Consider the following 27,906-nt stretch of genomic DNA (forward strand, 5'->3'; position numbering starts at 1 on the left):
TGATAAGGCCATAAAAAGCAAACACAGAGGTTTATTTCCAGAGGAATAAAATTGTCAAGCAGATAAGTTGTGTTGAACTGTAATTTAAACTGTCAAACCTTTGGCCAAACTGTTAAACTTTCCTTTTCTGAAATCTGTGCTGAGTATTCTTTATTATATTTTCGGTTTCTGGATGTTTTTCTGTTGCTTCATTGAGTAAAGGATTCCATGATCAATCCTACCACCGACCTTTAGTTAACTGGTCTTATGTTCCCTGGAATTGTTCTACATCCTGTTTTGAAATATAAGAATCACATTAGCTGTCATCCAGTCCTCTGGCAGTATTCCTTTTTTGATGATTTTTTCCGATGCATGTAACAGTGCCTCTGCTATCTCTTCCCTTGCTTCATTTAATATGCACAGATGCAATCTATCTGGACCAGGAGTTTAACCACACTTTCGAACATAAATACCTTGATATCTTTATTGACCTCTTCCTCCAATACATTCACCCTGTTAATCTCCCGGGTAAATACTGAGGCAAAGTAACAATTCAACAATTCTGCCATTTCGCTGACGTTACCTGTGAGTTTATCTTGTGCATCACTTGGTGGCACTCAAGATATTCTGATTTTCCTTTTGATATTTTTGTGTCAGTGGAATAATTTACTATTTCTTTTTATATTCCTTGATAATTTGATTTCCTGGTTCCTGTTTGCTTCCCTAATTGTTTTGGTGACTTCTTCCGAACCTCTTCCTATTCGCTTTTGCCATCCTCTTATTTAATATCTATGAATGAGAAATTCCACCAGCTTGTTGTGTCTGTTCAGGGGCTGATGTTTGGGAACTATTTATTGTCTATGATTAAAGTGCCAGAAACCCAAAGCGTGCAATTCAGTCGGAAACTCAACAGAAACACTCGACTTCTCCCTCATAGTGAAATAAGGCGCTGTAATGGTGAGTATAGCTGCCTTCCAAGCAGTTAATGCCAACAGGTTTGAATCCCAGCACGCTGAATTCAGAAACACCAAGACTGGAACCGAATTTGATGATGTTCAGAGGGACAGTGTTTCCAAAACACAAACGGGTTTAATTTATATAAAAAATACTTCTAAAATTCATTTATTTCCCCCATAAAGTTAAATTTAACTCTGTTCCTTTGTATTATTATTTGCCCTGATCTGTACGGTGGATACGGGACAAAATTGCTTGAATTCAGTGAAATTAATTGATTTTCGGAAGGTTTTCCCTCTGCTAATTCCCGTTCCTTCTTTAAATTATGTCGGATTAACCTTTCTGACCTATTGAAGGGTCATAGTCCTGAACCGTTAACCCGAGCTTCCCTTCTCCACAGATGCTGCCGGACCTGCTGAGTCTTTCCAGCATTTTCGGTTTTAATTTTTTCTGTATTTTGTCCCTTTCACTTTTGACGGTCGCCGTTGAACCTTCCAGATTTGCGCTCAGTTTTTATTTGTGTTTCAGTTCGGTTTATTTGAATTAATATAAATCGTGTCCTGAGAAATCAGACAGAAATATTGTGCAATGTCGAGTGAAATATAATGGGGCAACTTTCGAATGAGCAAAACAAAAACTTTATTATGAATCAATTGCCTAATTTTTCACTGACAAAACATGAAAAAATACGAGAGTAGAAGTTACAGAGAGAAACTATTTCCTCACGTTGCACATTGTCCTGAATCTGTAACAAAGACAGATAATATGAATTTGTTCCACTCTGTTACAGTTCTCACTTATGGCCAGTAGATGTCAGATTGTATGTGAGTGTGAGAGTAATTCTCTGTCTGTCAGTTTCTGGTACTGTGTGTGAGCGTGATATTCATTCTGTATCCGTCAGTCTCCAGTTCAGTCTGTGAGTGTGGGATTCATTCTGTATCTGTCAATCTCTGGGAATGTGTGTGAGTGTGGGATTCATTCTGTATCTGTCAGTCTCTGGTATTTTATCTCGGTGTGGGATCCATTCTGTAACTCAGTCTCTGGGCAAAGTGCAAGTCTGGATTCGTTCTGTATTCTTATTTCAGGCTACAGTATGGTGCTTGAAACTGTATCTTTAATTCACTAATGTATGCAAATCTTTTGTGTAGCATTAATTTGTAAATATGGATAAAATTTTGGATTTTGTTTTAATCAAACAACGTGTGTGAGTTTTGTTGTCGTATTATATCTTAATCTCTATGAAGATAATTTTCACTTCAATCTTTTACTGTGAAATTATTGGACTGGTATTTATGGTGTAGCTCAGTCAACACTAATGGAATTGATATTGTATCTTTCAGTCTGACACGGTATGAGATATTTGGACTGGTATGTAAGGTGTAGCTCAGTCTGTGCGAATGGAATTGACACTCTTTCTTTCAGTCTGACACTGTCTGAGATTTTTGGACTGGTGTGTAATGTGTGGTTCAGTCTGTACGAATGGAATTGACATTCCAACTTTCAGTCAGACACTAAGATATTTTTGGACTCGTTTGTAATGTGTAGCTTAGTCTACATTAATAGGATTCATACTGTATGTTTCAGTGTGATAATGTATCAGATTTTTGGACAATATATAATGTGTAGCTCAGTCTGCACTAATGGAATTCATACTGTACCTTTCAGTCTGATACTGTGTAATATATTTAGACTGGTTTGTAAGGTGTAGTTCAGTCTACACTAATGGAATTGATTCTGTATATTTCTATTTGTCACTGAATGTGACTTTTGGACTGGTATCTAATGTATACCTCAGTCTGCACTAATGGGATTGATACTGTATCTTCCAGTCTGATACTGTGTGAGATTTCTATACTGGTATGTAACATATCGGTCAGTCTGTACTAATCACATCGATACTATATCTTTCAGAATGATACTGGAACCGATTTTTGGACAGGTATCTCATGTGAACCTCTGTCTGCAGTGAAGGAATTGATACTGTGCCTTTTAGTTTGACACAATGTGATGTTTGGACAGGTAAATAATGTGTACCTCAGTCTGCACTAATGGGATTGATACTGTATCTTCCAGTACGATACTTTATGCGAATTTTGGACTGGTCTATAATGTGTAGCTCAATCTGCACTAATGGAATTGATACTGTATCTGTCAATCTGGCACTGTGATTTTTGGACTGGTATGTGATGTGTTGCTCAGTCTGCACTAATGGAATTGATACTGTATCTTTCAACCTGACACTGAGATTTTTGGACTGGTATGTGATGTGTTGCTCAGTCTGCACTAATGGGGTTGATACTGTGTCTTTCAGTTTTATACTGTATGAGATTTTTGGACTGGTATCTTATGTGTACCTCAGTCTGCAGTAAAGGAATTGAAACTCTACATTTCATTCTGACACTATGAGTTTTTTGGACATTTCTGTGAGTCAAATATGGGTAACATCTGAATTGGTATCAAATTTGTATCTCCGTGCACAATAGTGGCATGAATATTGCATCTTTAAACTCATAATGTGTGAGAGTTGTGGGCTGGTATTTAATTTGAATCTTGGAGTACACTATTGTGATTCATTCTGTACCTATCAATCAGTACCATGTGTCAGTTCTATCTGGTATTTAATTTGTAGCTGAGGCTGAACTAATGTGAGATTGACACAGTGCCTTTCAATCTGATACTGGGTGTGATTTTGGACTGGGAATTATTGATCTGCCGGTCAGCGGTACTGAGTCGTTGTGAAATGGAAATTACGTCTGTCTCTCCTGCTCTGTTTCACTGTTGGATTGGGGTCAGTGTGGGACTGACTATTTCCGCTGTCTGAGATTGTGGGACTGATGACCTGTCTGTGTCTCTGTGCTCTGTGAGTGATAATGTACTTACTGTGTGTGAGAAGGAGCTGGCTGCACTGACTGCTCCTTGTGCCTCGGGTGGAGTAAACATCACACTGATTCTGGGTCCTTCAAGGATTTGACTGTAGGAAGAAAAAGTATCTCTTGTAACTCAAGAACAGGTGAAGTAGAAAATACAAAAGTGATCAATTGAATCTCTCTGTTAATAATCATTGTAATAACCACAAATGAAAACCAGTGATACAAACAGTGTCAGTGTCTGACTCCACTGCAGTACTGCAGCTCTCAGCTTCTGCACACCAGGTGTGTTGGGCTGTTTTACAACAATTTAGTGACATCCAGACACAACCCAACCCCTGCACTGATCCATGAATGGGACTACCCGATGGGGCGGGGACCTTTGAACATATCAGATTTCTGTTTCCCACTCCCTTGGGACGAACCATTCAACTGAAACAAAACAGACGCTGTTTAAAATGTGTCCTTCAAACATCTCACCTGATGCCTGCCATAGATGCTCTTTGTATAACTCCCCATATCCTCACTATCCGGCTCTGTTTACTGTTCAATAACAAACACTAAAGGTTAATGGGCAGGTTTAAAAAATCAGATTTAGTACCTGCCACCAATCACAAACACGCTCACACTGCACATTGTCCGGTTTCAGCAATTTGTTCCGAACTGTTGCAGTTCTGCTTCCGGCCAGTAGATGTCCCCAAACCCCGGGACAGTGAAGTTTGCAGATGAGAGAGGGACAGAACAGAAACTAATTCTTCACATTATATTGCACGAGTGGGATTTAGAAAAACTGGGAACGGAGACGAGCTGCAAGCACATTTTGTTGGACCAAACATTAGTTGTAATGCTGTGTTAAATTCTTGTAATTGATTTAGGAGGTAATTGCTGAACGGCTGTGTAATTGGCCATTGAATTGCAATATCGAAAGCTTTGCGGTGCTGCATTTCGCAAGAGGGAATAAGGAGGCCACATACTGCTTGGAAATTAAGAGCCTAAATGGGGTAGAGGAACAATGTAAACCGTGTCCTGAGAAATCAGAGAGAAATACTGCGCAATGTACAGTGAAATATAATGTGGCAAATTCACAACTATTGAATGAGTGAAATAAAAACGTTATTATGAATAAATTGTCTTCATTTTTCAGGATCAAAAAGTGCAAAAATACGAGAGTAAAAGTTACAGACAGAAACTTTCCTCACATTGCACATTGTCCGGCTTCTCCAACCACGACAGATAATGTGAATTTGTTCCGCTCTTTTACAGTTCTCGCTTACGTCCAGTAGATGCCAGTCTCTGGTACTGGATGTGAGAGTGGGGTTTATTGTGTATCTGTCTGTCTCTGGTACTGTGTGTGAGTTTGGGATTCTTTCTGTATCTGTCAGTCTCTGGGACTGAGTGTGAGCATGGGGTATATTCTGCATCTGTCAGTCTTAGCTACCATATATAAGTGATGGATTCGTTCTCCATCTGTCAGTCTCTGGTGCTTTATGTGAGTGTGGGCATAATTCTATGTCTGTCAGTCTCTGGTACTGTCTGTGTGTGTGGGGGATACATTCTGTATCTGCCATTCTCTGCTACTTCATCTCAGTGAGGGATTCATTCTGTAATTCAGTCTCTGAGACAATGTGCAATTCTGGATTCATTCTCGATTCTAATTTCAGTTTAGAATATCGTATTTGAAACTATATCTTTACAACTTCAAAGTATATACAGTTCTTTGTCGAGTATTTAATTTGTTAATATGGATACACTTTTCGATTTTCTTTAATCAAACAATGTGTGTGAGTTTTGGAGTAGTATTACATTTAATCTCTGAACTCTATTGTGAATGATAATGTACCTTTCAATCTGTTCACGTTGAAATTATGGACTGGTATGTAATGTGTACTTCAGTCTGCAATAATGGGATTAATTCTGTATCTGAGTCTAACACTGCATGAGATTTTTGGACTGGTGAGTAACATATTATTCATTCTGTGCGAATAGAATTGATATTGTATCTTTGAGTCTGATAGGCCAATGAGATTCTTGGACTGTTGTGTAATGTGTGGCTCAGTCTGCACTGATGGAATTGGCAATCTATCTTTCAGTCCAATATTGTATGAGATTGTTGGACTGTTATATAATGTTTAACTCAGACGGTGCTACTAGAATTTCGAGTATATCTTTCAGTCTGATCATTTATTTGATGTTTGGACTCGTGTGTAATATATAGCTCAGTCTGTACCAATGGTATTGACACTGTTTATTTCAGCATACCACGAGTATTTACCAATACATTGAATATGTAGCCAGGTGCACCAATTGAATTGATACTGTATCTTTCAATCTGACCCAATGAGATTTTGGGACTGGGATGGAATGTGAAGCTCAGTTTGAAGTCATGTGACTGTGAGATTCATTCTGTATCTTTCAGTCTCTGGTACTGTTTGTGAGTGAGAGATTTATTCTGTTCCTGGTACTGTATGTGAGTGTGGGATTCATTCTGCATCTGTCAGTCCCTGGTACTGTGCGTGAGTGTGGGATTCATTCTCTATCTATCAGTCTCTGAGACTCTGTGTGAGTGTGGTATTCATTCAGTATCTGTCAGTCTCTGATACTGTGTGTGAGTGTGGGATTCATTCTGTATCTGTCAGTCTCTGGTACTGTGCGTGAGTGTGGGATTCATTCTGTATCTGTCAGTCTCTGGTAATGTGCGTGAGTGTGGGATTCATTCTGTATCTGTCAGTCTCTGATACTGTGTGTGAGTGTGGGATTCATTCAGTATCTGTCAGTCTCTGATATTGTTTGTGAGTTTTGGATTCATTCTGTATCTGTCAGTCTCTGATACTGTGTGTGAGTGTGGGATTCATTCAGTATCTGTCAGTCTCTGATATTGTTTGTGAGTTTTGGATTCATTCTGTATCTGTCAGTCTCTGGTACTGTGTGTGAGTGTGGGATTCATTCTGTATCTGTCAGTCTCTGATACTGTGTGTGAGTGTGGGATTCATCCTGTATCTGTCAGTCTCTGGTACTGTGCATGAGTGTGGGATTCATTCTGTATCTGTCAGTCTCTGGTACTGTGTGTGAGTGTGGGATTCATTCTGTATCTGTCAGTCTCTGATACTGTGTGTGAGTGTGGGATTCATTCTGTATCTGTCAGTCTCTGGTACTGTGCGTGAGTGTGGGATTCATTCTGTATCTGTCAGTCTCTGGTGCTGTGTGTGAGTGTGGGATTCATTCCATATCTGTCAGTCTCTGGTACTGACTGTGAGCATGGGGTATATTCTGCATTTGTCAGTCTCAGAGGTAAGATATATAAGCAATGGATTCATTCTGTATCTGTCAGTCTCTGGTACTGTGCGTGAGTGTGGGATTCATTCTGTATCTGTCAGTCTCAGATACTGTGTGTGAGTGTGGGATTCATTCTGTGTCTGCCATTCTCTGCTACTTTATCTCAGTGTGGGATTCATGCTGTAATTCAGTCTCTGAGACAATATGCAAGTCTGAATTCATTCCATATTCTCATTTCAGTTTGCAGTATCTTATTTGAAACTGTATCTTTAATACTATAAAATATATACTGTTCTTTTTCGAGTATTTAATTTGTAAATAGGGATTACTTTTCGATTTTCTTTAATCAAACTATGTGTGTGAGTTTTGGAGTAGTATTACATCTTAATCTCTGAACTCAATTGTGAATGATAATGTACCTTTCAAAATGTTCACAGTGAAATGACTGGACTGGTCTGTAATGTTTCGTTCAGTCTGCAATAATTGGATTAATTCTCTATCTGAGTCTGACACTGTGTGAGATGTTTGGACTGGTATGTGATATGTAGCTTATCCTGCACTAAAGGAATTGATACTGTATCTATCAGTCTGATACTGTAATAGATTTTTGGACTGGAATGTGATGTGTAGCTCAGTCTTCAATAATGGAAGTGATACTGAATCTTTCATTCTGATACTGTATGAGAGTTTTGGATTGGTGAGCAACATACAGCTCAGTCTGTGTTAATGGATTTGATTTTGTATCTTTAAGTCTGAGACGGTATGAGATTGTTGGACTGCTGTATAATGTGTGGCTCAGTCTGCTCTCTTGGAATCGATTCTGTATCTTTCAGTCTAATATATTATGGGATTTTCAGTCTGGTGTGTAATATACAGCTGAGGGTGAGCTAATAGAATTGAAGTTGTATCTTCCAGTCTGAACATTTATGAGGTATTTCGGCGAGTATGTAATGTATAGCTCAGTCTGTACCAATGGGATTGAGACTGTTTATTTCAGTATAATACTCTATGTGTATTTACCAATATAACTAATATGCAGATCAGTCTGCGCTAATGGAAATTATAATGTATCTTTCAATCTGACTCTGAGATTTTTGGACTGGTACCGAATGTGTAACGAAGTCTGCATTGATGGAATTGAGATGGTAACTTTCAATCAGCAACTGTGAGATTTTTGCTCTGGTATGTAATTTGTAACTCAGCCTGCACTAATGTTGGTGGCTATGAGATTCACTTTGTATCTCTCAGTCTCTGGTACTGCGTGTGAGTGTGGGATTCATGCTGCATCTGTCACTCCCTGGTACTCTATTTGACTGTGGGATTCATTCTGTTTACACATTCTCTTGTACTGTGTGTGGGTGTTGAATTATTTCCATATATGCAGTTTCTCATACTCCATGTTTGGATGGGATTCATTCTGTATCTGTCATTCTCAGGTACTGTGTATGAATGTGGGATTCATTCTGTATCTGTCAGTCTCTGATACTGTATGTGAGTGTGGGATTCATTCTGTATCTGTCAGTCTCTGATACTGTATGTGAGTGTGGGATTCATTCTGTATCTGTCAGTCTCTGGTACTGTGCGTGAGTGTGGGATTCATTCTGTATCTGTCAGTCTCTGGTACTGTGTGTGAGTGTGGGATTCATTCTGTATCTGTCAGTCTCTGATACTGTGTGTGAGTGTGGGATTCATTCTGTATCTGTCAGTCTCTGGTACTGTGCGTGAGTGTGGGATTCATTCTGTATCTGTCAGTCTCTGGTACTGTGTGTGAGTGTGGGATTCATTCTGTATCTGTCAGTCTCTGATACTGGGTGTGAGTGTGGGATTCATTCTATATCTGTCAGTCTCTGATACTGTGTGTGAGTGTGGGATTCATTCTGTATCTGTCAGTCTCTGGTACTGTGCGTGAGTGTGGGATTCATTCTGTATCTGTCAGTCTCTGGTACTGTGCGTGAGTGTGGGATTCATTCTGTATCTGTCAGTCTCTGGTGCTGTGTGTGAGTGTGGGATTCATTCCATATCTGTCAGTCTCTGGTACTGACTGTGAGCATGGGGTATATTCTGCATTTGTCAGTCTCAGAGGTACGATACATAAGCAATGGATTTATTCTGTATCTGTCAGTCTCTGGTGCTGCATGTGAGTGTGGGATTCATTCTGTGTCTGCCATTCTCTGCTACTTTATCTCAGTGTGGGATTCATGCTGTAATTCAGTCTCTGAGACAATATGCAAGTCTGAATTCATTCCATATTCTCATTTCAGTTTGCAGTATCTTATTTGAAACTGTATCTTTAATACTATAAAATATATACTGTTCATTTTCAAGTATTTAATTTGTAAATAGGGATTACTTTTCGATTTTCTTTAATCAAACTATGTGTGTGAGTTTTGGAGTCGTATTACATCTTAATCTCTGAATTCTATTGTGAATGATAATGTACCTTTCAAAATGTTCACAGTGAAATGACTGGACTGGTCTGTAATGTGTCGTTCAGTCTGCAATAATTGGATTAATTCTCTATCTGAGTCTGACACTGTGTGAGATGTTTGGACTGGTATGTGATATGTAGCTTATCCTGCACTAAAGGAATTGATACTGTATCTATCAGTCTGATACTGTAATAGATTTTTGGACTGGAATGTGATGTGCAGCTCAGTCTTCAATAATGGAAGTGATACTGAATCTTTCATTCTGATACTGTATGAGAGTTTTGGATTGGTGAGCAACATACAGCTCAGTCTGTGTTAATGGATTTGATTTTGTATCTTTAAGTCTGAGACGGTATGAGATTGTTGGAATGCTGTATAATGTGTGGCTCAGTCTGCTCTCTTGGAATCGATTCTGTATCTTTCAGTCTAATATTTTATGGGATTTTCAGTCTGGTGTGTAATATACAGCTGAGGGTGAGCTAATAGAATTGAAGTTGTATCTTCCAGTCTGAACATTTATGAGGTATTTCGGCGAGTATGTAATGTATAGCTCAGTCTGTACCAATGGGATTGAGACTGTTTATTTCAGTATAATACTCTATGTGTATTTACCAATATAACTAATATGCAGATCAGTCTGCGCTAATGGAAATTATAATGTATCTTTCAATCTGACTCTGAGATTTTTGGACTGGTACCGAATGTGTAACGAAGTCTGCATTGATGGAATTGAGATGGTAACTTTCAATCAGCAACTGTGAGATTTTTGCTCTGGTATGTAATTTGTAACTCAGCCTGCACTAATGTTGGTGGCTATGAGATTCACTTTGTATCTCTCAGTCTCTGGTACTGCGTGTGAGTGTGGGATTCATGCTGCATCTGTCACTCCCTGGTACTCTATTTGACTGTGGGATTCATTCTGTTTACACATTCTCTTTTACTGTGTGTGGGTGTTGAATTATTTCCATATATGCAGTTTCTCATACTCCATGTTTGGATGGGATTCATTCTGTATCTGTCATTCTCAGGTACTGTGTATGAATGTGGGATTCATTCTGTATCTGTCAGTCTCTGATACTGTATGTGAGTGTGGGATTCATTCTGTATCTGTCAGTCTCTGATACTGTATGTGAGTGTGGGATTCATTCTGTATCTGTCAGTCTCTGATACTGTGTGTGAGTGTGGGATTCATTCTGTATCTGTCAGTCTCTGGTACTGTGTGTGTGTGTGGGATTCATTCTGTATCTGTCAGTCTCTGATACTGGGTGTGAGTGTGGGATTCATTCTGTATCTGTCAGTCTCTGATACTGTGTGTGAGTGTGGGATTCATTCTGTATCTGTCAGTCTCTGGTACTGTGCGTGAGTGTGGGATTCATTCTGTATCTGTCAGTCTCTGGTAATGTGCGTGAGTGTGGGATTCATTCTGTATCTGTCAGTCTCTGATACTGTGTGTGAGTGTGGGATTCATTCAGTATCTGTCAGTCTCTGATATTGTTTGTGAGTTTTGGATTCATTCTGTATCTGTCAGTCTCTGATACTGTGTGTGAGTGTGGGATTCATTCAGTATCTGTCAGTCTCTGATATTGTTTGTGAGTTTTGGATTCATTCTGTATCTGTCAGTCTCTGGTACTGTGTGTGAGTGTGGGATTCATTCTGTATCTGTCAGTCTCTGATACTGTGTGTGAGTGTGGGATTCATTCTGTATCTGTCAGTCTCTGGTACTGTGCATGAGTGTGGGATTCATTCTGTATCTGTCAGTCTCTGGTACTGTGTGTGAGTGTGGGATTCATTCTGTATCTGTCAGTCTCTGATACTGTGTGTGAGTGTGGGATTCATTCTGTATCTGTCAGTCTCTGGTACTGTGCGTGAGTGTGGGATTCATTCTGTATCTGTCAGTCTCTGGTGCTGTGTGTGAGTGTGGGATTCATTCCATATCTGTCAGTCTCTGGTACTGACTGTGAGCATGGGGTATATTCTGCATTTGTCAGTCTCAGAGGTAAGATATATAAGCAATGGATTCATTCTGTATCTGTCAGTCTCTGGTACTGTGCGTGAGTGTGGGATTCATTCTGTATCTGTCAGTCTCAGATACTGTGTGTGAGTGTGGGATTCATTCTGTGTCTGCCATTCTCTGCTACTTTATCTCAGTGTGGGATTCATGCTGTAATTCAGTCTCTGAGACAATATGCAAGTCTGAATTCATTCCATATTCTCATTTCAGTTTGCAGTATCTTATTTGAAACTGTATCTTTAATACTATAAAATATATACTGTTCTTTTTCGAGTATTTAATTTGTAAATAGGGATTACTTTTCGATTTTCTTTAATCAAACTATGTGTGTGAGTTTTGGAGTAGTATTACATCTTAATCTCTGAACTCAATTGTGAATGATAATGTACCTTTCAAAATGTTCACAGTGAAATGACTGGACTGGTCTGTAATGTTTCGTTCAGTCTGCAATAATTGGATTAATTCTCTATCTGAGTCTGACACTGTGTGAGATGTTTGGACTGGTATGTGATATGTAGCTTATCCTGCACTAAAGGAATTGATACTGTATCTATCAGTCTGATACTGTAATAGATTTTTGGACTGGAATGTGATGTGTAGCTCAGTCTTCAATAATGGAAGTGATACTGAATCTTTCATTCTGATACTGTATGAGAGTTTTGGATTGGTGAGCAACATACAGCTCAGTCTGTGTTAATGGATTTGATTTTGTATCTTTAAGTCTGAGACGGTATGAGATTGTTGGACTGCTGTATAATGTGTGGCTCAGTCTGCTCTCTTGGAATCGATTCTGTATCTTTCAGTCTAATATATTATGGGATTTTCAGTCTGGTGTGTAATATACAGCTGAGGGTGAGCTAATAGAATTGAAGTTGTATCTTCCAGTCTGAACATTTATGAGGTATTTCGGCGAGTATGTAATGTATAGCTCAGTCTGTACCAATGGGATTGAGACTGTTTATTTCAGTATAATACTCTATGTGTATTTACCAATATAACTAATATGCAGATCAGTCTGCGCTAATGGAAATTATAATGTATCTTTCAATCTGACTCTGAGATTTTTGGACTGGTACCGAATGTGTAACGAAGTCTGCATTGATGGAATTGAGATGGTAACTTTCAATCAGCAACTGTGAGATTTTTGCTCTGGTATGTAATTTGTAACTCAGCCTGCACTAATGTTGGTGGCTATGAGATTCACTTTGTATCTCTCAGTCTCTGGTACTGCGTGTGAGTGTGGGATTCATGCTGCATCTGTCACTCCCTGGTACTCTATTTGACTGTGGGATTCATTCTGTTTACACATTCTCTTGTACTGTGTGTGGGTGTTGAATTATTTCCATATATGCAGTTTCTCATACTCCATGTTTGGATGGGATTCATTCTGTATCTGTCATTCTCAGGTACTGTGTATGAATGTGGGATTCATTCTGTATCTGTCAGTCTCTGATACTGTATGTGAGTGTGGGATTCATTCTGTATCTGTCAGTCTCTGATACTGTATGAGAGTGTGGGATTCATTCTGTATCTGTCAGTCTCTGATACTGTGTGTGAGTGTGGGATTCATTCTGTATCTGTCAGTCTCTGGTACTGTGCGTGAGTGTGGGATTCATTCTGTATCTGTCAGTCTCTGGTACTGTGTGTGAGTGTGGGATTCATTCTGTATCTGTCAGTCTCTGGTACTGTGCGTGAGTGTGGGATTCATTCTGTATCTGTCAGTCTCTGGTACTGTGTGTGAGTGTGGGATTCATTCTGTATCTGTCAGTCTCTGATACTGGGTGTGAGTGTGGGATTCATTCTGTATCTGTCAGTCTCTGATACTGTGTGTGAGTGTGGGATTCATTCTGTATCTGTCAGTCTCTGGTACTGTGCGTGAGTGTGGGATTCATTCTGTATCTGTCAGTCTCTGGTACTGTGCGTGAGTGTGGGATTCATTCTGTATCTGTCAGTCTCTGGTGCTGTGTGTGAGTGTGGGATTCATTCCATATCTGTCAGTCTCTGGTACTGACTGTGAGCATGGGGTATATTCTGCATTTGTCAGTCTCAGAGGTACGATACATAAGCAATGGATTTATTCTGTATCTGTCAGTCTCTGGTGCTGCATGTGAGTGTGGGATTCATTCTGTGTCTGCCATTCTCTGCTACTTTATCTCAGTGTGGGATTCATGCTGTAATTCAGTCTCTGAGACAATATGCAAGTCTGAATTCATTCCATATTCTCATTTCAGTTTGCAGTATCTTATTTGAAACTGTATCTTTAATACTATAAAATATATACTGTTCATTTTCAAGTATTTAATTTGTAAATAGGGATTACTTTTCGATTTTCTTTAATCAAACTATGTGTGTGAGTTTTGGAGTCGTATTACATCTTAATCTCTGAACTCAATTGTGAATGATAATGTACCTTTCAAAATGTTCACAGTGAAATGACTGGACTGGTCTGTAATGTGTCGTTCAGTCTGCAATAATTGGATTAATTCTCTATCTGAGTCTGACACTGTGTGAGATGTTTGGACTGGTATGTGATATGTAGCTTATCCTGCACTAAAGGAATTGATACTGTATCTATCAGTCTGATACTGTAATAGATTTTTGGACTGGAATGTGATGTGCAGCTCAGTCTTCAATAATGGAAGTGATACTGAATCTTTCATTCTGATACTGTATGAGATTTTTGGATTGGTGAGCAACATACAGCTCAGTCTGTGTTAATGGATTTGATTTTGTATCTTTAAGTCTGAGACGGTATGAGATTGTTGGACTGCTGTATAATGTGTGGCTCAGTCTGCTCTCTTGGAATCGATTCTGTATCTTTCAGTCTAATATTTTATGGGATTTTCAGTCTGGTGTGTAATATACAGCTGAGGGTGAGCTAATAGAATTGAAGTTGTATCTTCCAGTCTGAACATTTATGAGGTATTTGGGTGAGTATGTAATGTATAGCTCAGTCTGTACCAATGGGATTGAGACTGTTTATTTCAGTATAATACTCTATGAGTATTTACCAATATAACTAATATGCAGATCAGTCTGCGCTAATGGAAATTATAATGTATCTTTCAATCTGACTCTGAGATTTTTGGACTGGTACCGAATGTGTAACGAAGCCTGCATTGATGGAATTGAGATGGTAACTTTCAATCAGCAACTGTGAGATTTTTGCTCTGGTATGTAATTTGTAACTCAGCCTGCACTAATGTTGGTGGCTATGAGATTCACTTTGTATCTCTCAGTCTCTGGTACTGCGTGTGAGTGTGGGATTCATGCTGCATCTGTCACTCCCTGGTACTCTATTTGACTGTGGGATTCATTCTGTTTATACATTCTCTCGGACTGTGTGTGGGTGTTGAATTATTTCCATATATGCAGTTTCTCATACTCCATGTTTGGATGGGATTCATTCTGTATCTGTCATTCTCTGATACTGTGCATGAATGTGGGATTCATTCTGTATCTGTCAGACTCTGATACTGTATGTGAGTGTGGGATTCATTCTGTATCTGTCAGTCTGTGATAATGTATGTGAGTGTGGGATTCATTCTGTATCTCTCAGTCTCTGATACTGTGTGTGAGTGTGGGATTCATTCTGTATCTCTCAGTGTCTGACACTGTGTGTGAGTGTGGGATTCATTCTGTATCTGTCAGTCTCTGATACTGTGTGTGAGAGTGGGATTCATTCTGTATCTGTCAGTCTCTGATACTGTGTGTGAGTGTGGGATTCATTCTCTATCTGTCAGTGTCTGGTACTCTGTGTGAGTGTGGGATTCATTCTGCATCTGTCAGTCTCTGGTACTGTATGTGACTGTGGGAATCATTCTGTTACTGTCAGTGTCTGGTACTGTGTGTGAGTGTGGGATTCATTCTGTATCTGTCAGCCTCTGGTACAATATGTGAGTTTGGGATTCATTCTGCATCTGTCAGTCTCTGGTGCTTTGTGTGAGTGTGGGATTCATTCTGTATCTGTCAGTCTCTGGTACTGTGTGTGAGTGTGGGATTTATTCTGTATCATTCAGTCTCTGGTGCTTTGTGTGAGTGTGCATTTCATTCTGTATCTGTCAGTCTCTGGTACTGTGTGTGAGTGTGGGATTCGTTCTGTATCTTTCAGTCTCTGGTACTGTGTGTGAGTGTGGGATTCATTCTGTATCTGTCAGCCTCTGGTACAATATGTGTGTTTGGGATTCATTCTGCATCTGTCAGTCTCTGGTACTGTGAGTGTGGGATTCATTCTATATCTGTCAGTCTCTGATACTGTGTGTGAGTGTGGGATTTATTCTGCATCTGTCAGTCTCTGGTACTGTGTGTGAGTGTGGGATTCATTCTATATCTGTCAGTCTCTGATACTGTGTGTGAGTGTGGGATTCATTCTATATCTGTCAGTCTCTGATGCTGTGTGTGAGTGTGGGATTCATTCTGTATCTTTCAGTCTTTGATACTGTGTGTGAGTGTGGGATTCATTCTGTATCTGTCAGTCTCTGGTACTGTGTGTGAGTGTGGGATTCATTCTGTATCATTCAGTCTCTGGTGCTTTGTGTGAGTGTGCATTTCATTCTGTATCTGTCAGTCTCTGGTACTGTGTGTGAGTGTGGGATTCATTCTGTATCTGTCAGTCTCTGATACTGTGTGTGAGTGTGGGATTCATTCTGTATCTGTCAGTCTCTGATACTGTATGTGAGTGTGGGATTCATTCTGTATCTCTCAGTCTCTGACACTGTGTGTGAGTGTGGAATTCATTCTGTATCTGTCAGTCTGTGATAATGTATGTGAGTGTGGGATTCATTCTGTATCTCTCAGTCTCTGATACTGTGTGTGAGTGTGGGATTCATTCTGTTACTGTCAGTGTCTGGTACTGTGTGTGAGTGTGGGATTCATTCTGTATCTGTCAGCCTCTGGTACAATATGTGAGTTAGGGATTCATTCTGTATCTGTCAGTCTCTGGTGCTTTGTGTGAGTGTGGGATTCATTCTGTATCTGTCAGTCTCTGGTACTGTGTGTGAGTTTGGGAGTCATTCTGTATCATTCAGTCTCTGGTGCTTTGTGTGAGTGTGCATTTCATTCTGTATCTGTCAGTCTCTGACACGATGTGTGAGTGTGGGATTCATTCTGTATCTGTCAGTCTCTGGTGCTGTGTGTGAGTGTGGGATTGATTCTGTATCTGTCAGCCTCTGGTAGAATATGTGTGTTTGGGATTCATTCTGCATCTGTCAGTCTCTGGTACTGTGTGTGAGTGTGGGATTCATTCTGTATCTGTCAGTCGCTGGTACTGTATGTGAGTGTGGGATTCATTCTGCATCTGTCAGTCTCTGGTACTGTGTGTGAGTGTGGGATTCATTCTGCATCTGTCAGACTCTGGTGCATTGTGTGAGTGTGGGATTCATTCTGTATCTGTCAGTCGCTGGTACTGTATGTGAGTGTGGGATTCATTCTGTATCTGTCAGTCTCTGGTACTGTGTGTGAGTGTGGGATTCATTCTGCATCTGTCAGACTCTGGTGCATTGTGTGAGTGTGCGATTCATTCTGTATCTGTCAGTCTCTGATAATGTATGTGAGTGTGGGATTCATTCTGTATCTGTCAGTCTCTGGTGCTGTGTTTGAGTGTGGGATTCATTCTCTATCTGTCAGTCTCTGATACTGTGTGTGATTGTGGGATTCATTCTGTATCTGTCAGTCTCTGGTACTGTGTGTGAGTGTGGGATTCATTCTGTATCTGTCAGTCTCTGATACTGTGTATGAGTGTGGGATTCATTCTGTATCTCTCAGTCTCTGACACTGTGTGTGAGTTTGGGAGTCATTCTGTATCTGTCAGTCTCTGATACTGTATGTGAGTGTGGGATTCATTCTGTATCTGTCAGCCTCTGGTAGAATGTGTGTGTTTGGGATTCATTCTGCATCTGTCAGTCTCTGGTACTGTGTGTGAGTGTGGGATTCATTCTATATCTGTCAGTCTCTGATACTGTGTCTGAGTGTGGGATTCATTCTGTATCTGTCAGTCTCTGGTGCTTTGTGTGAGTGTGGGATTCATTCTGTATCTGTCAGTCTCTGGTACTGTGTGTGAGTGTGGGATTCATTCTGTATCTGTCAGCCTCTGGTACAATATGTGTGTTTGGGATTCATTCTGCATCTGTCAGTCTCTGGTACTGTGTGTGAGTGTGGGATTCATTCTATATCTGTCAGTCTCTGATACTGTGTGTGAGTGTGGGATTCATTCTGCATCTGTCAGTCTCTGGTACTGTGTGTGAGTGTGGGATTCATTCTATATCTGTCAGTCGCTGGTACTGTGTGTGAGTGTTGGTTTCATTCTGTATCTGTCAGTCTCTGGTACAATATGTGTGTTTGGGATTCATTCTGTATCTGTCAGTCTCTGGTACTGTGTGTGAGTGTGGGATTCGTTCTGTATCTTTCAGTCTCTGGTACTGTGTGTGAGTGTGGGATTCATTCTGTATCTGTCAGCCTCTAGTACAATATGTGTGTTTGGGATTCATTCTGCATCTGTCAGTCTCTGGTACTGTGTGTGAGTGTGGGATTCATTCTGTATCTGTCAGTCTCTGATACTGTCTGTGAGTGTGGGATTCATTCTGTATCTGTCAGTCTCTGATACTGTGTGTGAGTTTGGGATTCATTCAGTATCTGTCAGTCTTTGATACTGTGTGTGAGTGTGGGATTCATTCTGTATCTGTCAGTCTCTGGTACTGTGTGTGAGTGTGGGATTCATTCTGTATCTGTCAGTCTTTGATACTGTGTGTGAGTGTGGGATTCATTCTGTATCTGTCAGTCTCTGGTACCATGTGTGAGTGTGGGATTCATTCTATATCTGTCAGTCTCTGGTAATGTGTGTGAGTGTGGGATTCATTCTGTCTCTGTCAGTCTCTGGTACTGTGTGTGAGTGTGGGATTCATTCTGTATCTGTCAGTCTCTGATACTGTATGTGAGTGCAGGATTCAATCTGTTTCTGTCGGTCTCTGGTACTGTGTGTGAGTGTGGGATTCATTCTGTATCATTCAGTCTCTGATGCTTTGTGTGAGTGTGGGATTCATTCTGTATCTGTCAGTCTTTGATACTGTGTGTGAGTGTGGGATTCATTCTGTATCTGTCAGTCTTTGATACTGTGTGTGAGTGTGGGATTCATTCTGTATCTGTCAGTCTCTGGTACTGTGTGTGAGTGTGGGATTCATTCTGTATCATTCAGTCTCTGGTGCTTTGTGTGAGTGTGCATTTCATTCTGGATCTGTCAGTCTCTGGTACTGTGTGTGAGTGTGGGATTCATTCTGTGTCTGTCAGTCTCTGGTACCATGTGTGAGTGTGGGTTTCATTCTATATCTGTCAGTCTCTGGTAATGTGTGTGAATGTGGGATTCATTATGTGTCTGTCAGTCTCTGGTACCATGTGTGAGTGTGGGATTCATTCTGTATCTGTCAGCCTCTGGTACCATGTGTGAGTGTGGGATTCATTCTATATCTGTCAGTCTCTGGTAATGTGTGTGAGTGTGGGATTCATTCTGTGTCTGTCAGTCTCTGGTACTGTGTGTGAGTGTGGGATTCATTCTGTATCTGTCAGTCTCTGATACTGTATGTGAGTGCAGGATTCAATCTGTATCTGTCGGTCTCTGGTACTGTGTGTGATTGTGGGATTCATTCTGTATCTATCAGTCTCTGATACTGTATGTGAGTTTAGGATTCAATCTGTATCTGTCAGTCTCTGGTACTGTGTGTGAGTGTGGGATTCATTCTGTGTCATTCAGTCTCTGGTGCTTTGTGTGAGTGTGCATTTCATTCTGTATCTGTCAGTCTCTGACACTATGTGTGAGTGTGGGATTCATTCTGTATCTGTCAGTCTCTGGTACTGTGTGTGAGTTTAGGATTCGTTCTGTATCTGTCAGCCTCTGGTACTGTGTGTGAGTGTGGGATTCATTCTATATCTGTCAGTCTCAGATACTGGGTCTGAGTGTGGGATTCATTCTGTATCTGTCAGTCTCTCATACTGTCTGTGAGTGTGGGATTCATTCTGTATCTGTCAGTCTCTGATACTGTGTGTGAGTGTGGGATTCATTCTATATCTGTCAGTCTCAGATACTGTGTCTGAGTGTGGGATTCATTCTGTATCTGTCAGTCTCTGATACTGTCTGTGAGAGTGGGATTCATTCTGCATCTGTCAGTCTTTGATACTGTGTGTGAGTGTGGGATTCATTCTGTATCTGTCAGTCTTTGATACTGTGTGTGAGTGTGGGATTCATTCTGTATCTGTCAGTCTCTGATACTGTGTGTGAGTGTGGGATTCATTCTATATCTGTCAGTCTCAGATACTGTGTCTGAGTGTGGGATTCATTCTGTATCTGTCAGTCTCTGATACTGTCTGTGAGAGTGGGATTCATTCTGTATCTGTCAGTCTTTGATACTGTGTGTGAGTGTGGGATTCATTCTGTATCTGTCAGTCTCTGGTACTGTGTGTGAGTGTGGGATTCATTCTGTATCTGTCAGTCGCTGGTACTGTGTGTGAGTGTGGGATTCATTCTGTATCTGTCAGTCTCTGGTACTGTGTGTGAGTGTGGGATTCATTCTGCATCTGACAGTCTCTGGTGCATTGTGTGAGTGTGGGATTCATTCTGTATCTGTCAGTCTCTGATAATGTATGTGAGTGTGGGATTCATTCTGTATCTGTCAGTCACTGATACTGTGTGTGAGTGTGGGATTCATTCTGTATCTGTCTGTCTCTGGTGCTGTGTTTGAGTGTGGAATTCATTCTCTATCAGTCAGTCTCTGATACTGTGTGTGATTGTGGGATTCATTCTGTATCTGTCAGTCTCTGATACTGTGTGTGAGAGTGGGATTCCATCTGTATCTGTCAGTCTCTGATACTGTGTGTGAGAGTGGGATTCATTCTGTATCTGTCAGTCTCTGGTACAATATGTGAGTTTGTGATTCATTCTGTATCTGTCAGTCTCTGGTACTGTGTGTGAGTGTGGGATTCATTCTGTGTCTGTCAGTCGCTGGTACTGTGTGTGAGTGTTGGCTTCATTCTGTATCTGTCAGTCTCTGGTACAATATGTGTGTTTGGGATTCATTCTGTATCTGTCAGTCTCTGGTACTGTGTGTGAGTGTGGGATTCGTTCTGTATCTTTCAGTCTCTGGTCCTGTGTGTGAGTGTGGGATTCATTCTGTATCTGTCAGTCTCTGATACTGTATGTGAGTGCAGGATTCAATCTGTATCTGTCGGTCTCTGGTACTGTGTGTGATTGTGGGATTCATTCTGTATCTGTCAGCCTCTGATAGAATATGTGTGTTTGGGATTCATTCTGCATCTGTCAGTCTCTGATACTGTCTGTGAGTGTAGGAGTCGTTCTGTATCTGTCAGCCTCTGGGACAATATGTGAGTTCGGGATTCATTCTGTATCCATCAGTCTCTGGTACTTTGTGTGAGTGTGGGATTCATTCTGTATCTGTCAGTCTCTGGTAATGTGTGTGAGTGTGGGATTCATTCTGTATCTGTCAGCCTCTGGTACTGTGTGTGAGTGTGGGATTCATTCTGTATCTGTCAGTCTCTGATACTGTATGTGAGTGTGGGATTCATTCTGTATCTGTCAGTCTCTGGTACTATGTGTGAGTGTGGGATTCATTCTGTATCTGTCAGTCTCTGATACTGTATGTGAGTGTAGGATTCAATCTGTATCTGTCGGTCTCTGGTACTGTGTGTGAGTGTGGGATTCATTCTGTATCTGACAGTCTCTGATACTGTATGTGAGTGTGGGATTCATTCTGTATCTGTCAGTCTCTGAGATTCGATGTGAGTGTGGGATTCATTCTATATCTGTCAGTCTCTGGTAATGTGTGTGAGTGTGGGATTCATTCTGTATCTGTCAGTCTCTGGTACAATGTGTGAGTGTGGGATTCATTGTGTATCTGTCAGTCTCTGATACTGTGTGTGAGTGTGGGATTCATTCTGTATCTGTCAGCCTCTGGTACAATGTGTGAGTGTGGGATTCATTCTTTATCTGTCAGTCTCTGGTAATGTGTGTGAGTGTGGGATTCATTGTGTATCTGTCAGTCTCTGATACTGTATGTGAGTGTGGGATTCATTCTGTATCTGTCAGTCTCTGGTACTGTGTGTGATTGTGGGATCCATTCTGTATCTGTCAGCCTCTGGGACAATATGTGAGTTCGGGATTCATTCTGTATCCATCAGTCTCTGGTACTTTGTGTGAGTGTGGGATTCATTCTGTATCTGTCAGCCTCTGGTCCTGTGTGTGAGTGTGGGATTCATTCTGTATCTGTCAGTCTCTGATACTGTATGTGAGTGTGGGATTCATTCGGTATCTGTCAGTCTCTGGTACTATGTGTGAGTGTGGGATTCATTCTGTATCTGTCAGTCTCTGGTAATGTGTGTGAGTGTGGGATTCATTCTGTATCTTTCAGTCTCTGGTGCTGTGTGTGAGTGTGGGATTCATTCTGTATCTGTCAGTCTCTGATACTGTACGTGAGTGTAGGATTCAATCTGTATCTGTCGGTCTCTGGTACTGTGTGTGATTGTGGGATTCATTCTGTATCTGTCAGTCTCTGATACTGTATGTGAGTGTAGGATTCAATCTGTATCTGTCGGTCTCTGGTACTGTGTGTGAGTGTGGGATTCATTCTGTATCTGTCAGTCTCTGATACTGTATGTGAGTGTGGGATTCATTCTGTGCCTGTCAGTCTCTGGTACTATGTGTGAGTGTGGGATTCATTCTGTATCTGTCAGTCTCTGATACAGTATGTGAGTGTCTGATTCATTCTGTACCTGTCAGTCTCTGATACTGTATGTGAGTGTGAGATTCATTCTGTATCTGTCAGTCTCTGGTACTGTGTGTGAGTGTGAGATTCATTCTGTATCTGTCAGACCCTGGTACTGTGCGTGAATGAGATTCATTCTGTTCCTTTTACTGTGTGTGCGTGTCGGATTCATTCCATATCTGTCAGTCTCTGGTACTGACTGTGAGCATGGGGTATATTCTGCATTTGTCAGTCTCAGAGGTACGATATATCAGCAATGGATTTATTCTGTATCTGTCAGTCTCTGGTGCTATCTGTGAGTGTGGGATTCATTCTGTGTCTGCCATTCTCTGCTTCTTTATCTCAGTGTGGGATTCATGCTGTAATTCAGTCTCTGGGACAATGTGCAAGTCTGAATTCATTCCATATTCTTATTTCAGTTTGCAGTATCTTATTTGAAACTGTATCTTTCATACTTTAAAATATATACTGTTTTTTTCGAGTATTTAATTTGTAAACAGGGTTTACTTTTCGATTTTCTTTAATCAAACTCTGTGTGTGAGTTTTGGAGTCGTATTACATCTTAATCTCTGAACTCTATTGTGAATGATAATGTACCTTTCAAAATGTTCACAGTGAAATGACTGGACTGGTCTGTAATGTGTCGTTCAGTCTGCAATAATTGGATTAATTCTCTATCTGAGTCTGACACTGTGTGAGATGTTTGGACTGGTATGTGATATGTAGCTCAGTCTTCAATAATGGAAGTGATACTGAATCTTTCATTCTGATTCTGTATGAGATTTTTGGACTGCTATATAATGTGTGGCTCAGTCTGCTCTCTTGGAATCGATTCTGTATCTTTCAGTCTAATATTTTGTGGGATTTTCAGTCTGGTGTGTAATATACAGCTGAGGGTGAGCTAATAGAATTGAAGTTGTATCTTCCAGTCTGAACATTTATGAGGTATTTGGGCGAGTATGTAATGTATAGCTCAGTCTGTACCAATGGGATTGAGACTGTTTATTTCAGTATAATACTCTATGTGTATTTACCAATGTAACTAATATGCAGATCAGTCTGCGCTAATGGAAATGATAATGTATCTTTCAATCTGACTCTGTGAGATTTTTGGACTGGTACCGAATGTGTAACTAAGCCTGCATTGATGGAATTGAGATGGTAACTTTCAATCAGCAACTGTGAGATTTTTGCTCTGGTATGCAATTTGTAACTCAGCCTGCACTAATGCAGGTGGCTATGAGATTCACTTTGTATCTCTCAGTCTCTGGTACTGCGTGCGAGTGTGGGATTCATGCTGCATCTGTCACTCCCTGGTACTCTATTTGACTGTGGGATTCATTCTGTTTATACATTCTCTCGTACTGTGTGTTGGTGTTGAATTATTTCCAGATATGCAGTTTCTCCTACTCCATGTTTGGATGGGATTCATTCTGTATCTGTCAGTGTCTGGTACTGTATGTGAGTGTGGGATTCATTCTGCATCTGTCAGTCTCTGGTCCTGTGTGTGAGTGTGGGATTCATTCTGTATCTGTCAGTGTCTGGTACTGTGTGTGAGTGTGGGATTCATTCTGTATCTGTCAGTCTCTGATACTGTGTGTGAGTGTGGGATTCATTCTGTATCTGTCAGTCTCTGGAACTATGTATGAATGTGGGATTTATTCTATATCTGTCAGTCTCTGATACTGTTTGTGAGTGTGGGATTCATTCTGTATCTGTGAGCCTCTGGTACAATATGTGAGTTTGGGATTCATTCTATATCTGTCAGTCTCTGATACTGTTTGTGAGTGTGGGATTCATTCTATATCTGTCAGTCTCTGATACTGTGTGTGACTGTCGGATTCATTTTGTATCTTTCAGTCTCTGATACTGTGGGTGAGTGTGGGATTCATTCTGTATCTGTCAGTCTCTGGTACTGTGTGTGAGTTTGGGATTCATTTAGTATCTGTCAGTCTCTGATCCTGTCTGTGAGTGTAGGATTCATTCTGTATCTGTCAGTCTCTGATACTGTGTGTGAGAGTGGGATTCATTCTGTGTCTGTCAGTCTCTGATAATGTATGTGAGTGTGGGATTCATTCTGTATCTGTCAGTCTCTGATACTATGTGTGAGTGTGGGATTCATTCTGTATCTCTCAGTCTCTGATACTATGTGTGAGTGTGGGATTCATTCTGTATCTATCAGTCTCTGGTGCTGTATGTGAGTGTTGGATTCAATCTGTATCTGTCAGTCTCTGGTGCTTTGTGTGAGTGTGGGATTCATTCTGTATCTGTCAGTCTCTGGAATGTATGTGAGTGTGGGATTCATTCTGTGTCTGTGTGTCTCCGTACTGTATCTGTGTGTGAGATTCATTCTGTATCTTGTTTAACTTTTCTCTCAGATTACATTATCGCGTTCAATATTGTCGCTTTAATACCTTAATATTGAAATAGTTTTGCTCATTATTTAATTAGTAAATATGGATAAACTTTAGGATTTGATGCTGGAGGTTTTAATCAGATAATTTGTGTGCTTTTTGTACTCCTCGTAAATCTGTATCTCTGTGACTAACATTGTGAATAATAATTTATCTTTCATACTGATATGGTGACATTTTTGAATTGGTATTTAATGTGTAGATCAGGCTGCACTAAACGAATTGATACTGCATCTTTAAATTTTATTTGATAAGATTTTTGGACTCATATGTAATGTGTTTTTCAGTCTGTGCTAATAGAATTGATGCTGTATATTTAAATCTCACACCATGAGTATGTTATAAACTGGTATCGAATCTGTTTCTCAGGTTACACTGTCACAGCATTTCTCAATCTGATACTGTACATGAGTTTTAGACTTGCAATTTGTATCTCATGATACGCTCTTCGGATGGATACTCACGTGTTTTGTCAGAGTTCTGGGATTGTTTTCAATTTGAATCTCGGGGTATCTGGTATTTAATCCATGGCTAATGTTGCCCTTTTGTGAAATGGACGACCTGAAAGCGTGACTTTGGACTGGGATTTTTGTATCTTCCTGTCAGCAGGACTGAGTTCGGGGGAAATGGAAACAGCGTCTGCCTCACCTGCTCTGTGTGACTGTTGGATTGAAAATGTGTCTCTGGAACCTGGGATCAGTGTGGGACTGACTGCTTCTGCTCTCTGAAACTGTGGAACTGATGACCTGTCTGTATCTCTGTGCTCTGTGAATGATAATATACCTACTGTGTGTGAGAAGGAGCTGGCTGCACTGTTCCTTTGCCTCGGGTGCAGGAAACTTCACATTCATTCCAGATCCTTCAAGGGTTTGCCTGTAGAAAGAGACATATTTATTGCAACTCAAGAACAGGTGAGGTAGAAAATACAAAAGTGATCAGTTTAATATCTCTGTTAATAATTATTTTGAACATCCACAAATGAAAACCAGTGATACAAAGAGTGTCAGTGTCTGACTCCACTGCAGTACTGCAGCACTCAGCTTCTGTTCAGCAGGTGTGTTGGGCGATTTTAAAACAATTTAGTGACATCCAGACACAACCCAACCCCTGCACTGATCCATGAATGGGACTACCCGATGGGGAGGGGCCTTTGTACCGGTCAGGTTTCTAATCCCCTCTCCCATGGGACTAACCGTTCAACTGAAACCAAACAGCCACTGTTTAAAATGTGTCCTTCACACTTCTCACCTGGTGCCTGCAATTGATGCTCTTTGTTTCACTCCCCACATCCTGACTGTCCGGCTCTGTTTCCACTGTTCACTGTCCAATAACAATAAACAGGGTGAGACTGGAACTAAACCAGGAACATTCCCCACTGGTTTGGGGAGAGAAAGCAGCAATGGTTTTAAATATCAGGATCTTCCCATTCTGTCTCCCACACCCCGGACACACCCTGGACACACACAGCCCGAGAATGCCCTCTCCCTTCCCCCTCTCACTCCATGTTCCGGGACCAGTTCCTGATCCACTCCGCCTCTTACAAACAGCCCCCGGACTCCCCCTGACCTTCCCCCGGACTCAATGCCGATCTCTGAGCCCATCTGCGGACACGGTCCCGAAGCGATGAGCTGCTGTAACGAGGCTGCTCTTTGCTCCCTTCCCCCGGGGGCCGTGATCTCTCCATTCCCGGCTGTTTTTAACCATCTTCTTCCGCTCACTGAGGGAATGTCGCCCACAGGCCGAGCTGGGGGAGGGGAGCGCGCATGCGCTCTTCTGCTCACCAGCAAGCAGCGCTGGGGGCGGGGCTGAATCACGCATGCGCAGATATCTCTTTTTTTTCCCAATACAAAAATCGATGGAAACTTTCCCCAATTGGAATTTTTCAGAGTCTGAGCAAAGGAAGTGGGGGAAAGGTCAGAGGGAATGGGGTCCACAGGCAGTGCAGGAACAGGCAGCAGAATGGGAAACAGATGGGATTCCACCAGTGCCGAACGCTGGAATCCAGACTGACTTTACAATCTCCAACTGTTAAACTGGATGTTTCCATCCCTGCTGTTCCTCTCGGTATATTTTGATGGTAAAGGGTCTATCAGAGATAAAGTGGGCGGCTGTGGAATGAGCCAATGGGTTCTGTTCATTCTTGTACTCTTCACTGATAAAACTGACGTTTGAGCAAGAAACTGAAGGGAGGATTTCTCAAACCAATCATGCAGAAACATTCGAGGAAAGAGTGAGGCGGTGTGTTTGCTGGGACCATGTAGGATTAATATCTGACGGCAACAGTCCCAGATTAACTTAATCAGAGTGAAACGCGCGGTTAAAGAGTTTAGTACCGAACGACCATGAGCTGCAAAATCAAACATAGTGCAACAGGCAAAAGAGGATTAAATGTGACCCATTGTTTTTGTCACTCTCTGCACTGTCCCTGACTGTGGGATTAATAATGTGTCTGCATCTGGTACAAGATCAATGAGAGATGAGATTGCATCTTCTGTCTCTCCAATGGGATCTTTCTGGAAAGAACGGGACTTTGCATGTCAGTCTTCAATTGGTACCGTGGCACTGTGTCTCCGCGCTGTCTCTCAACGTGTCTGTCGCCCTCTCTCTCTCTCTCTGGTGCTGTATCTGAGGGCTGGATACTACAACAGAGCGTGATATGAACACACTGATAGGACGTGTAAGACTGACAGTCTCTCTCTCTCTAGTACGGACATGAAGGTGGGATACTGTCTGATATTAAACCGAAAGAAAGAGATGTCCGGGCCGGGCCTCACTGCAACTGGGGATGTCTTCGGCTCCAGTCCCAGGTCATAATCTTTTCACAGATACGGGGTGAGAGTCTCTGTCAGAGCGGAACACTGGTGGAGAAACTCCGCGTCATAACTCAAACCCGAACACATGAGATTCTCCAAATGTTTGTAAGGTGTTTGTGAACAGCTGAACCCGTCTGGGAGGGGATGTGTGGGGAGATAGAACAGGGAAACAGACTGTAATGGAGGAGCCGAGTTGACTTGTTATTGAATGGACTGTATTCAGGCAGGAATCTTACTGACTTTTCATTGTAACGGGGTTTATTTGAAAGCTCCGCGTTTCTGGGAATCTTTGAATATGAAGCCCGAGTCTGTAAGGGTTTGTGCGGAGCGCTGTGTTTCGGTTCTATTATCGTTAGAAATCGGTGGTCGGAGCGAACTGGAGGTGGAGCTGGAAGATCAGAGT

General features: G+C 41.2%; 1 long non-coding RNA gene across 2 annotated transcripts; it reads right to left on the reverse strand.

The window, feature by feature from the left end:
* On the reverse strand, window positions 1-26,438 carry LOC137307084 (uncharacterized). 2 transcript variants are annotated; one of them, XR_010959024.1, is made up of 4 exons: window positions 26,257-26,438; window positions 25,478-25,563; window positions 3,814-3,904; window positions 1-271 (listed from the first exon to the last, which is right to left on the reverse strand). It is a non-coding gene; the product is annotated as an uncharacterized lncRNA (long non-coding RNA). The 2 variants fall into 2 exon arrangements; XR_010959023.1 differs by lacking the exon at window positions 26,257-26,438 and adding an exon at window positions 25,939-26,225.
* Window positions 26,439-27,906: the final 1,468 nt, after the last annotated feature.

Source organism: Heptranchias perlo, chromosome X, assembly GCF_035084215.1.
Source record: "Heptranchias perlo isolate sHepPer1 chromosome X, sHepPer1.hap1, whole genome shotgun sequence".
Taxonomy (NCBI): Eukaryota; Metazoa; Chordata; class Chondrichthyes; order Hexanchiformes; family Hexanchidae; genus Heptranchias; species Heptranchias perlo.